Source organism: Eschrichtius robustus, chromosome 21 (genome assembly GCF_028021215.1).
Source record: "Eschrichtius robustus isolate mEscRob2 chromosome 21, mEscRob2.pri, whole genome shotgun sequence".
Classification (NCBI taxonomy): Eukaryota; Metazoa; Chordata; class Mammalia; order Artiodactyla; family Eschrichtiidae; genus Eschrichtius; species Eschrichtius robustus.
Window position 1 is genome coordinate 20,746,570 of NC_090844.1, and position 12,996 is coordinate 20,759,565.

Consider the following 12,996-nt stretch of genomic DNA (forward strand, 5'->3'; position numbering starts at 1 on the left):
GTCTATTTTCCTTCATCTAAATGATTGAAATGATAATGATATTGTTAGTGCTCAAATTTCATGTGTGTGCACGCGCATGCCTATGTGTGCATGTGTGTTTTTAGAATGTTTGGGGCACATAATGAAGACATTGTAAAGGTTAGCTTTTTGTTTTTATTAATAAAGATAATATTGATATTGCCAATATCCCAGAAACCAGGGTCTGTGTGGATTTCAAGAAAGATACACTATTAAATAGCAATGAAATTCAACAAAGATTGTTGAATGGGGATCCTCACTGGGCATCTCTGGTCTGGCTCACAATCTACCACCACCATCCTTACTGTCCCCGAGGGCCTCCTTTCTTTCTTTCGTGAGTTTTCTGATGAGTAGCTGGAGCCTGCACCATTGGGTTAGTGTTTGGGCTGGTTCCCAGGACTGCCCATCAGCCTCATTTCTCTTTCTTTCTTAAGATTCCTTAAAAAGGTCAGGAGTAAACATGTACATGGGGTAAACATTGGCCTCCCTAAGTCTTGAGTTGGCAGTCAGGGAGCCAAAAAAAAATTTTTTTAATTAAAAAATCATGAGGAGGGCTTCCCTGGTGGTGCAGTGGTTAAGAATCCACCTGCCAGTGCAGGGGACACAGGTTCGAGCCCTAGTCCGGGAAGATCCCACATGCCATGGAGCAACTAAGCCCGTGCGCCACAACTACTGAGCCTACGCTCTAGAGCCCCTGAGCCACAACTACTGAGCCCACGTGCCACAACTACGGAAGCCCGTGTGCCCAGAGCCCATGCTCCGCAACAAGAGAAGCCACCGCAAGGAGAAGCCCGCACACCGCAACAAAGAGTAGCCCCTGCACGCCGCAACTAGAGAAAGCCTGCACGCAGCAACAAAGACCCAACGCAGACAAAAATAAATAAATAGAAAAAATAAATTTATTAAAAAAAATCATGAGGATTTTCCTTGGCAAAGAGCACAAACAAATCAGAAAGGACATTGACTTTAGGGCCCTTGATGCTAACATCTGAGTTGCTAGTTGGTGAGAAAGTCAGGAATCAGAGTAAAAACACACTCAGAGGGATTGGGCAGATGTGATTTTAATATTTAACAATCTTTAAACCTTGGTAGTGCCTGCAGTTATCAGCTTTGATACCAAAATAATCCTCATAGCTTTTAGGATATTACACACATAACCAAAAATTATTTCATCCATTTCAGATATTGGCATTGGGTACTTTGTATTCATAAGTGAAGGGTAGTTCTGGAGCTCTAGACAGCTTTTATGATCTCATGGAATTCTAACTTTCTCTGATCTTTATATTACCTTGATTTTTCTCATAACTATTGCAGTGAAGTACTGTCTTCACAAAATTAGACCCAATAACTAGTTTTCTTAATTTTTCTTGGAGGTAGATGGATACTCACATTTATTTCCTCTTTTTCTCGGTAGCCTGGTTGCCGTCTTTCAATTGTTAATTAGACAATTAAGTCAGAGGAAAAAGTGCTCCCTAAAATATCTAAGGTTTTTTTGCTTTTCAGTTAACTGTCTTAGGGCAGTCATCTCTGCTGACCTATTATTCATTCTTTCTCTCTTTCTCCCCGTTGTATGTATGTGATGTATGCATGGTATATTGTATGATGTATAGATGGATAAATACATATATCTCACTCTAGTCTGTTTTTCCATTTCTTTCTCTGTCTCAAACATATACACACAGCTTTGAGTTTATTTTTCATAATACTCTTGTTTATATTTTCCAATTATTTCAAAAAATTAATCAGTTTTACAATATGTTTATGTATCATATGACTCCAGAAGATCCTAAATAATAAACTAATACAATTTTGAGTTCATAATTATAGAATCCAGGCAGATTTTTGTAAAGGATGGAAGCATCACACAGGAGGGAACAATGAGAGTGTCTGTAACAAGTAACCCTGGCTTTTAACCTGATGCGGGTATGCAAGGGCCACATCTTTCATAAATAAATGCTAAGTTGGGGAGTACTTTATTTTATTTTTATTTTTTTAATAAATTTATTTATCTATTTGTTTCTTTATTTTTGGGCTGCGTTGGGTCTTTGTTGCTGCACACGGGCTTTCTCTAGTTGCAGCGAGCGGGGACTACTCTTCGTTGTGGCACGCAGGCTTCTCATTGTGGTGGCTTCTCTTGTTGTGGATCACGGGCTCTAGGCACGCAGGCTTCAGTAGCTGTGGCACGCAGGCTCAGTAGTTGTGGCTCGCAGGCTCAGTAGTTATGGCACACGGGCTTAACTGCTCAGCGGCATGTGGGATCTTCCCAGACCAGGGCTCAAACCCGTGTCCCCTGCATTGGCAGGCGGATTCTCAACCACAGCGCCACCAGGGAAGCCCCAGGGGAGTACTTTAATATGATTAAAATTCCCCTCAGTATCCAGTCACACTTCTGTTTCTCACAGAAGAACCCAGATAGACCCACAGACACAGACACAAACATACACACATACACATGCATTCTCAAATTCCTGTGAGGTCCTTACTCCATTACCAGAATACCGCATATGAACTTTATAGTAGCTTTATTCCTTCTTGTGATACTTCTAAAATAAAGTTATCAAAGGCAAATATAATTTAGAATTTCACATGCTTAGAGGAGGAAATTGTGCATAGCGTAGCATGCAATTTAAGGGCACTGGGATTGATTAGTAACCTCATATGTACTTTAAAGCAGTGCTTAAATATTTAACAAGCTATACTACAAAGAAACAGTGACTCCAGGGTATTTCATGTAAATTAGGTAGCAGTGCTGACAAGACTTCAAAGTTGCATGTGACTAGAGATCTGTGTGAGGTTGATTCTAGAATTTTAAATTTGTGACACAGAAATTTTCTACTTAAGCAATATCCATAGGGATTAAAATGGATCCTTTCTAATTTATATTTTAAGAAAAATGGCATTTCGTACATGGACTTCTCTTTCCAGGTGGCAGAAGTAGATGAATTTATTTAGATAATAAGTGTGTCTATCCAGCTGAGGTAAAATCACTTATGACTAAAATTATTTGTAGATCTAGTGTGGCTCCGGATACTCAAATTTACTCTACTTGGAGCATAGCAGGGATGTACTTGATGCATTTAAATACTTTCAGGGTGCAGGAGGGTAGAAGTAAAGTGGCAGGTAGTTACCTGAATACCACCACCCCTCATTACCCCATTGGCATGTTCAGCAGTCAGTCAGTCACATGCTTTCAATTTTTAAGGTTTTTACTCTTGATATTACTTGACTTGCTCAGTAGTACTTTGCTTAAATCTTAATTTGAATATACTTATTTGACCTTAACATACCCTGTCTATATCATTGAATATATGGGAGTTTTACACTTTAGCTCACATATGCATACTTGACAACTTTATTTTCCTTTGTATTCCCTAATATTGGTCAAAGATATTACTTAATGCAATTATCTTTTGAGACCAGGTCAATAAATAAAAGATATGAACCTTTACACGCAGAAGACTCTTAAATTTAGTGCTTTCAGGCAGAATCAATCAACTGCGATTTGTACTTTCATTTTTATTCCAAGTAGTATATTAACTTAGAAAACAAAGTGCAGGTCATTTGACTTTATAAAGTGAAAGACTTTAGTCCTATACGATATTTTCATGTTAAATTAAAAGCCATTAGTTGGAGTTAGATCTCTCTGTTTTGCCTTTGAGAGAAAAGTAGAAAATGGCTCAGTGTATGAGAAAAAAGGATATCTCTTTTTTATCAGGCGGTAGAAATTAAAACTGGCAATTTGAAAGAATAGTGAATCCGAATCATGCATCCACTCTGTGCCCTAGTGTTTGCTTGAAAGCCAAGAGTGTCATTCCTTTGTCTCTGTTCTAATTGAATGGTTGGAAAGATAGACAGGTTCCAATGCTTATTTGACAACAGAAGAAAGAGTTTTCCAAAGAGCTGCCTTTAAATTAAACATTATGTTTCTGGGTTGAAATCGGTATTTTCTGGTTTGTCTGTATTAGTTAGTCTTCTACATCCTTGTTCTTGTCTGTTAAATTGGGACATTGTGATGGGGTCAGCTTTGGAATCAACCTTTCTATTACATAGGACTGTTGTTCCTCCAGGCTGTCCAAATGCTAAGAACATGGTAACACTCAACCAGCAGGATGGAGTTGCTTGGTCTGAACGGCACCTGAAGAAATGTGATGAGATCAGGTGCTGAGGAAAGTGAGGTGCAATCACTTCATTTTCTTCGGTGTGGCATTTCAAGTCTGTAGACTTGGGTAAATCACTCAACTCAATTTTCTAGTTGTTTTTTTTAATTAGTCCTCCTCCTCCTTTCCTCCCACCCCAGCGAGCCTGAGGAAATGCTTCAAAAGCACATCTGCATGGTTACTGTCTCTAGTTTTTTAAACTTACGGAGGATAAAGCTTTTAGAGATGTTAAAGATGAGTACCACTCTGGCCCCCACATTTCTGGGTGAAAACTGATTGCAGGTTTTGAAGTGTATTAATAATGAACTATGCCATCGTCAGAAAATAGCTGCTTGCTCCGAGCACCTTACTGACAGTCTTCTCCGTGACTTATTTTATTTCTCTGAGCTCTGACTTAAATGTTTCCTAATTTTGTTAAAGCAAAACTTCTTGAAAATATAATTGGTATAATAGAAATGTGAAGAAAGTCATAAAAGAGGACCGCTTTCCTTTTATGAAAGGAGTTTCAAAGAATTTGTGGATTTGTTTTTAAAGCCAGTCACATTTAGCAAAACTTGAATGGGGCTCCAGAGCAAGGGGTATACAAGAGTTTTTTGTTTTCTTTTTTAAATTATACTCATGACTTTTCTTCAGGCTTGACATTGTTTCAAACAATAAAATATAAATTTGAACACGTAATTAATAAACCACAGATAACATTTTTCAGAGTACAGAAAAATATTCTCCACATACGTCTTAGTCAACTCAGGCTGCTGTAATAAAATATCATAAGCTGAGTGGCTTAAAAAATAGAAATTAATTTTTCTCACAGTTCTGGAAGCTGGAAGTCCAAGATCAAGGTGACAGCATGGTTGGGTTCTGGTTAGAGCATTCTTCCTGGTTTGCAGACAACTGCCTTCTCAATGTGTCCTCACAAGGCAGAGAGAGAGTGAGCCCTGGTATCTCTGACTCTTCTTATAAGGTCACTAATCCTATAATGAGCGTCCCACCATCTCCGTCATCTAAATCTGATTTTCTCCCAAAGGCTCTGTCTGCAAATACCATTACACTGGGAGAGATAGCCACCACACATTTATTTTGAAGGGACAAAATTCAGTCCATAGCAATATGGTAAATTATTTTATTAAATATGGAATAAATGAAGTATACAATATTAACTTTCAATGCTGTAAAGATCTTGATACAGGGATATATAATTACATAGGATAGGTTTGTAGCTTTTTGATGATGTGGCTTTAATACAATGGTCAATCTCAGAGAATCTAGACATATCAATGACTCTGTGGTCCCTTAGCCTATTCCCCTTGAATATCAATTGCCAAATTGATAAAACCAGAAGTAGGATTCTAAGGTAATTGGATTGCAAACAGTGGAAGACTGTAGTCCCTGTTGAGTGGGTGAAACACAGGCCTTCTGTATTATTGATTGAAAGGGGATCCTGCAGTTTCAGTCCATTTCACTTCTTTTGTTCTCTTTCTCAGTGGACGTGTCAAACTTCCTTACTCTGTAGGATACATCATTTTATCACTGAAATAGAGTCTCAATCCTGATTTCACTGGCCTGATTAGATAACTCCAATTCTTTTAACCCTCCCATGCATGCTCACAGGTAGGCTGGAGATCACTTTTTGGCAAATTCAAAACTGTCCTCAGGAACACGTTTTGAATAGGCTTAAGTGTCAAGGTAAGTGCTCAGGTTGAAGCCCCAAAATTCTGACTTTAGGAGGGAAATTGCCAACCGAAGAGTAACTGTCAACTTTTATTTTGAAATGATTATAAATTCACAAATGGAGGCGCTCCAGGATCGTGACAAGTTGTGGCAGGGATAAGGGAGGATGTGGGCATCAGCTGCTTCTTCTAGATGCTAGAGAATGCAGCTGGACCTGGATCCAAAGCAGGCTCTCCATATCGAAAAGGCCCGGAGGATGATGTGTGGCTGGAGGACTGAGCTGAGTGCAGAAGGCCCGCGACCCTGTGCCTTTGGATTGGAGAATGTAACCCATTTACATGTAAGCCGTGTGGCTGACAGCATCTTGGTGCTCCGGCCAGGTGTCAGGCCTGAGCCTCTGAGGTGGGAGAGCCGAGCTCAGGACATTGGACCACCAGAGAACTCCCAGCCCCATGTAATATCAATTGGTGAGAGCTGTCCCAGAGATCTCTTTCTCAACGCTAAGACCCAGCTCCACTCAATGACCAGCAAGCTCCAGTGCTGGACACCCCATGACAAACAACTAGCAAGACAGGAACACAGCCCCATCCATTAGCAGAGAGGCTGCCTCAAATCATAATAAAGTCACAGGCACCCCAAAACACACCACCAGATACGGTCCTGCCCATCAGAAGGACAAGATCCAGCCTCATCCACCAGAACACAGGCAGCAGTCCCCTCCACCAGGAAGGCTACACAACCCACAGAACCAACCTTACCCACTGGGGACACACCAAAAACAACGAGAACTACAAACCTGCAGACTGCAAAAAGGAGACCCCAAACACAGTAAGTTAAACAAAATGAGAAGACAGAGAAATACGCAGCAGATGAAGGAACAAAGTAAAAACCCACCAAACCAAACAAATGAAGAGGAAATAGGCAGTCTACCTGAAAAAGAATTCAGAGTAATGATAGTAAAGGTGATACAAAATCTTGGAAATAGAATGAAGAAAATACAAGAAACCTTTAACAAGGACCTAGAAGAATTAAAGAGCAAACCAACAATGATGAACAACACAATAAATGAAATTAAAACTTCTCTAGAAAGAATCAATGGCAGAATAACTGAAGCAGAAGATAGGATAAATGAGCTGGAAGATAAAATAGTGGAAATAACTACCACAGAGCAGAATAAAGAAAAAAGAATGAAAAGAATTGAGGACAGTCTCAGAGACCTCTGGGACAACATTAAATGCACCAACATTAGAATTATAGGGGGTTCCAGAAGAAGAAGAGAAAAAGAAAGGGACTGAGAAAATATTTGAAGAAATAATAGTTGAAAACTTCCCTAACATGGGAAAGGATGTAGTCAATCAAGTCCAGGAAGCACAGAAAGTCCCATACAGGATAAATCCAAGGAGATACACGCCAAGACACATATTAATCAAACTATCAAAAATTAAATACGAAGAATAAAAATTAAAAGCAGCAAGGGAAAAAGCAACAAATAACATACAAGGGAATCCCCATAAGGTTAACAGCTAATCTTTCAGAAGAAACTCTGCAAACCAGAAGAGAGTGGCAGGATACATTTAAAGTGCTGAAAGGGAAAAACCTACAACCAAGATTACTCTACCCAGCAAGGATCTCATTCAGATTTGACAGAGAAATTAAAACCTTTACAGACAAGCAGAAACTAAAAGAATTCAGCACCACGAAACCAGCTTTACAACAAATGCTAAAGGAACTTCTCTAGGCTGGAAACACAAGAGAAGGAAAAGACCTACAACAGCAAACCCAAAACAATTAAGAAAACGGTAATAGGAACATACACATCAGTAATTACCTTAAATGTAAACGGATTAAATGCTCCAACCAAAAGACATAGACTGGCTGAATGGATACAAAAACAAGACCTGTATATATGCTGTCTACAAGAGACCCACTTCAGACCTAGGGGCACATACAGACTGAAAGTGAGGGGATGGAAAAAGATATCCCATGCAAATGGAAATCAAAAGAAAGCTGGAGTAGCAATTCTCATATCAGACAAAATAGACTTTAAAATAAAGACTATTACAAGAGACAAAGAAGGACACTACATAATGATCAAGGGATCAATCCAAGAAGAAGATATAACAATTGTAAATACTTATGCACCCAACATAGGATCACCTAAATACATAAGGCAAAGCTAACAACCTTTGGGGAAATCGACAGTAACACAATCATAGTAGGGGACTTTAACACCCCACTTTCACCAATGGACAGATCATCCAAAATGAAAATAAATAAGGAAACACAAGCTTTAAATGATACATTAAACCAGATGGACTTAATTGATAGTTATAGGACTTCCATCCAAAAACAACAGAATACACTTTCTTCTCAAGTGCTCATGGAACATTCTCCAGGAGAGATCATATCTTGCGTCACAAATCAAGTCTTGGTAAATTTAAGAAAATTGAAATCGTATCAAGTATCTTTTCTGACCACAACACTATGAGACTAGATATATATTACAGGAAAAAATCTGTAAAAAATACAAACACATGGAGGCTAAACAATACACTACTAAATAACCAAGAGATCACTGAAGAAATCAAAGAGGATATCAACACATACCTAGAAACAAATGACAATGAAAACACTACGACCCAAAACCTGTGGGATGCAGCAAAAGCAGTTCGAAGAGGGAAGTTTACAGCAATAAAATCCTACCTCAAGAAACAAGAAACATCTCAAATAAACAACCTCAGTTACACCTAAAACAATTAGAGGAAGAAGAACAAAAAACCCCCCAAATTTAGCAGAAGGAAAGAAATCATAAAAATCAGATCAGAAATAAATAAATAAGGGCTTCCCTGGTGGCACAGTGGTTAAGAATCCACCTGCTAATGCAGGGGACATGGGTTCGAGCCCTGGTCCAGGATGATCCCACATGCCATGAAGCAGCTAAGCCTGAGCACCACAACTACTGAGCCTGCGCTCTACAGTTCGAATGCCACAACTACTGAAGGCCACATGCCTAGAGCCCATGCTCCACAGCAAAAGAAGCCACCACAATGAGAAGCCCAGACACTGCAATGAAGAATAGCCCAAGCTCGCCCCAACTAGAGAAAGCCCATGCGCAGCAACGAAGACCCAACGCAGCCAAAAATAAATTAATTAATTAAAATTACTTTTAAGAAAAAGAAATAAATGAAAAAGAAATGAAGAAAACAATAGCAAAGATCAATAAAACTAAAAGCTGTTTCTTTGAGAAGATAAACAAAATTGATAAACCATTGGCCAGACTCATCAAGAAAAAAAGGGAGAAGATTCAAATCAACTGAACTAAAAATGAAAAAGGAAAAGTAACAACTGATACTGCAGAACGACAAACGATCATGAGAGATTACTGCAAGCATCTATATGCCAATAAAATGGACAATCTGGAAGAAATGGACAAACTCTTAGAAAAGCACAACCTTCCGAGACTGAACCAGGAAGAAATAGAAAATATGAACAGACCAATCACAAGCACTGAAATTGAAACGGTGATTAGAAATCTTCCAACGAACAAAAGCCCAGGACTAGATGGCTTCACAGGCAAAATCAATCAAACATTTAGAGAAGAGCTAACACCTATCCTTCTCAAACTCTTCCAAAATATAGCAGAGGGAGGAACACTCCGAAACTCATTCTATGAGGCCACCATCACCCTGATAAGAAAAGCAGACAAAGATGCCACAAAAAAAACTACAGACCAATATCACTGATGAACATAGATGCAAAAATCCTCAACAAAATACTAGCAAACAGAATCCAACAGCACATTAAAAGGATCATACACCATGATCAAGTGGGGTTTACCCCAGGAATGCAAGGATTCTTCAATTTACTCCAGTCAATCAATGTGATACACCACATTAACAAACTGAAGGATAAAAAGGTTAAAAACCATATGATCATCTCAATAGATGGAGAAAAAGCTTTCGAGAAAATTCAACACCCATTTATGATAAAAACCCTCCAGAAAGTAGGCATACATGGAACTTACCTCAACATAATAAAGGTCATATATGACAAACCCACAGCCAGCATCGTTCTCAATGGTGAAAAACTGAAACCATTTCCACTAAGATCAAGAACAAGCCAAGGTTGCCCACTCTCAACACTATTATTCAACATAGTTTTGGAAGTCTTAGCCACAGCAATCAGAGGAGAAAAAGAAATAAAAGGACTCCAAGTCAGAAAAGAAGAAGTAAAACTGTCACTGTTTGCAGATGACATGAAACTATACATAGAGAATCCTAAAGATGCTACCAGAAAACTGCTAGAGCTAATCAGTGAATTTGGTAAAGTAGCAAGATACAAATTAATGCACAGGAATCTCTTGTATTCCTATATGCTAATTATGAAATATCTGAAAGAGAAATTAAGGAAACATTCCCGTTTACCACTGCAACAAAAATAATAAAATACCTAGGAATAAACCTACCTAAGGAGACAAAAGACCTGCATGCAGAAAACTGTAAGACACTGATGAAAGAAATTAAAGATGATACAAACAGATGGAGAGATATACCATGTTCTTGGATTGGAAGAGTCAACATTGTGAAAATGACTATGCTTCCCAAAACAATCTACAGATTCAATGCAATCCCTATCAAACTACCAATGGCATTTTTCACAGAACTAGAACAAAAAAAATTCACAATTTGTATGGAAACACAAAAGACCCCGAATAGGCAAAGCAGTCTTGAGAAAGAAAAACAGAGCTGGAGGAATCAGGCTCCCTGACTTCAGACTATAAAATACAAAGCTACAGTAATTGAGACAGTATGGTACTGGCACAAAAACAGAAATGTAGATCAATGCAACAGGATAGAAAGCCCAGAGATAAACCCACGCACATATGGTCACCTTATCTTTGATAAAGGAGGCAAGAATATGCAATGGAGAAAAGACAGCCTCTTCAATTAGCGGTGCTGGGAAAACTGGACAGCTACATGTAAAAGAATGAAATTAGAACACTCCCTAACACCATACACAAAAATAAACTAAAAATGGATTCAAGACCTAAATGTAAGGCCAGACACTATAAAACTCTTAGAGGAAAACATAGGCAGAGCGCTCTGTGACGTACATCGCAGCAAGATCCTTTTTGACCCACCTCCTAGAGAAATGGAAATAAAAACAAAAATAAACAAATGGGACCTAATGAAACTTAAAAGCTTTTGCACAGCAAAGGAAACCATAAACAAGACGAAAAGACAACCCTCATAATGGGAGAAAATATTTACAAACGAAGCAACTGACAAAGGATTAATCTCCAAAATACACAAGCAGCTCATGCAGCTCAATATCAAAAAGACAAACAACCCAATCCAAAAATGGGCAGAAGACCTAAACAGACATTTCTCCAAAGAAGATATACAGATTGCCAACAAACACATGAAAGGATGCTCAACATCACTAATCATTAAAGAAATGCAATTCAAAACTACAATGAGGTATCACCTCACACCAGTCAGAATGGCCATCATCAAAAAATCTACAAACAATAAATGCCAGAGAGGGTGTGGAGCAAAGGGAACCCTCTTGCACTGTTGGTGGGAATGTAAATTGATACAGCCACTATGGAGAACAGTATGAAGGTTACTTAAAAAACTAAAAATAGAATTACCATGTGACCCAGCAATCCCACTACTGGGCACATACCCTGAGAAAACCATCATTCAAAAAGAGTCATGTACCAAAATGTTCATTGCAGCTCTATTTACAATAGCCAGGACATGGAAGCAAACTAAGTGTACATCGACAGATGAATGGATGAAGAAGATGTGGCACATATATACAATGGAATATTACTCAGCCATATAAAGAAATGAAATTGAGTTATTTGTAGTGAGGTGGATGGACCTAGAGTCTGTCATACAGAGTGAAGTAAGTCGGAAAGAGAAAAACAAATACCGTATGCTAACACATATACATGGAATCTAAAAACAAACAAAAAAAAAATGGTTCTGAAGAACCTAGGGGCAGGACAGGAATAAAGACGCAGACGTAGAGAATGGACTTGAGGACACGGGGAGGGCAAAGGGTACACTGGGATGAAGTGAGAGAGTGGCATGGACATATATACACTACCAAATGTAAAACAGATAGCTAGTGGGAAGCAGCGGGGATAGCACAGGGAGATCAGCTCTGTGCTTTTTGACCACCTAGAGGGGTGGGATAGGATGGGTGGGATAGGGTGGGAGGGAGACGCAAGAGGGAGGGGATATGGAGATATACGTATACTATAGCTCATTCACTTTGTTATACAGCAGAAAGTAACACAACATTGTAAAGCAATTATACTTCAATAAAGATGTTAAAAAAGTAATGTTACCTACCTAACCTCTTATGAGTAGAAAACAAACGCAGATAAATCGAGCTCTGTTTGTTTCCCTATTGGCACACAATGAATTACATGGCAAGTGATAACATAAAATTCACAGGAGCATCTGGAACAATAAGAGGTTAAAAAAAAAAAACTCATAGAAACAAAAGGATGAAGGGAGTTTGTTTCGGCATTAGCAAGTGCTTTCTTCCTAGCTGTTTCCCAACTGGTCTCTATCTATGAATGCCACACTATCCTGTTATTGGAGGATAGACTTTTTGAGACTTGCATTTTTCACCTCAATTTTTATAAAACGATTATTAGTAAAAGAGTGAAAACATATGTATTAAGGCAGGTTGCCAAATGAAGATTCCAAATTATGACTTTGTCCACAACTGCACAGACACTCAGAAAATGACAGGTTAAACTCTGATGTTTTATTTATTTTTTTTAATATTTTTTGATGTGAACCATTTTTGAAGCCTTTATTGTTTGTTAAAATATTGCTTCTATGTTATGTTTTGTTTTTTTGACCGCAAGGCATGGGATATCGTTAGCTCCCCGAACAGGGATCAAACTCGCACCCCCTGCATTGGAAGAGCAGAATCTTAACCACTGGACTGCCAGGGAAGTCCCTCTGATATTTTAGAATCACTTAGCTATATTGAGATTAGAAGGAAAGTCTAACTAAACTGTGTTTAATAAGGTACCATGTTAGAAGTCCTAGTTGCGTTCAGATGCTGATTTGTATATATTGACTCTGTAGCTCAGGTCCATAAAGCCATTTATAGAATTAGCATC

General features: G+C 38.6%; 1 protein-coding gene across 3 annotated transcripts in view; it reads left to right on the top strand.

Annotated features, from left to right (window-relative positions):
• Positions 1 to 12,996, top strand: part of SGCZ (sarcoglycan zeta) — a 312,358-nt gene that overhangs the window by 266,061 nt on the left and 33,301 nt on the right. The window lies entirely within an intron of this gene.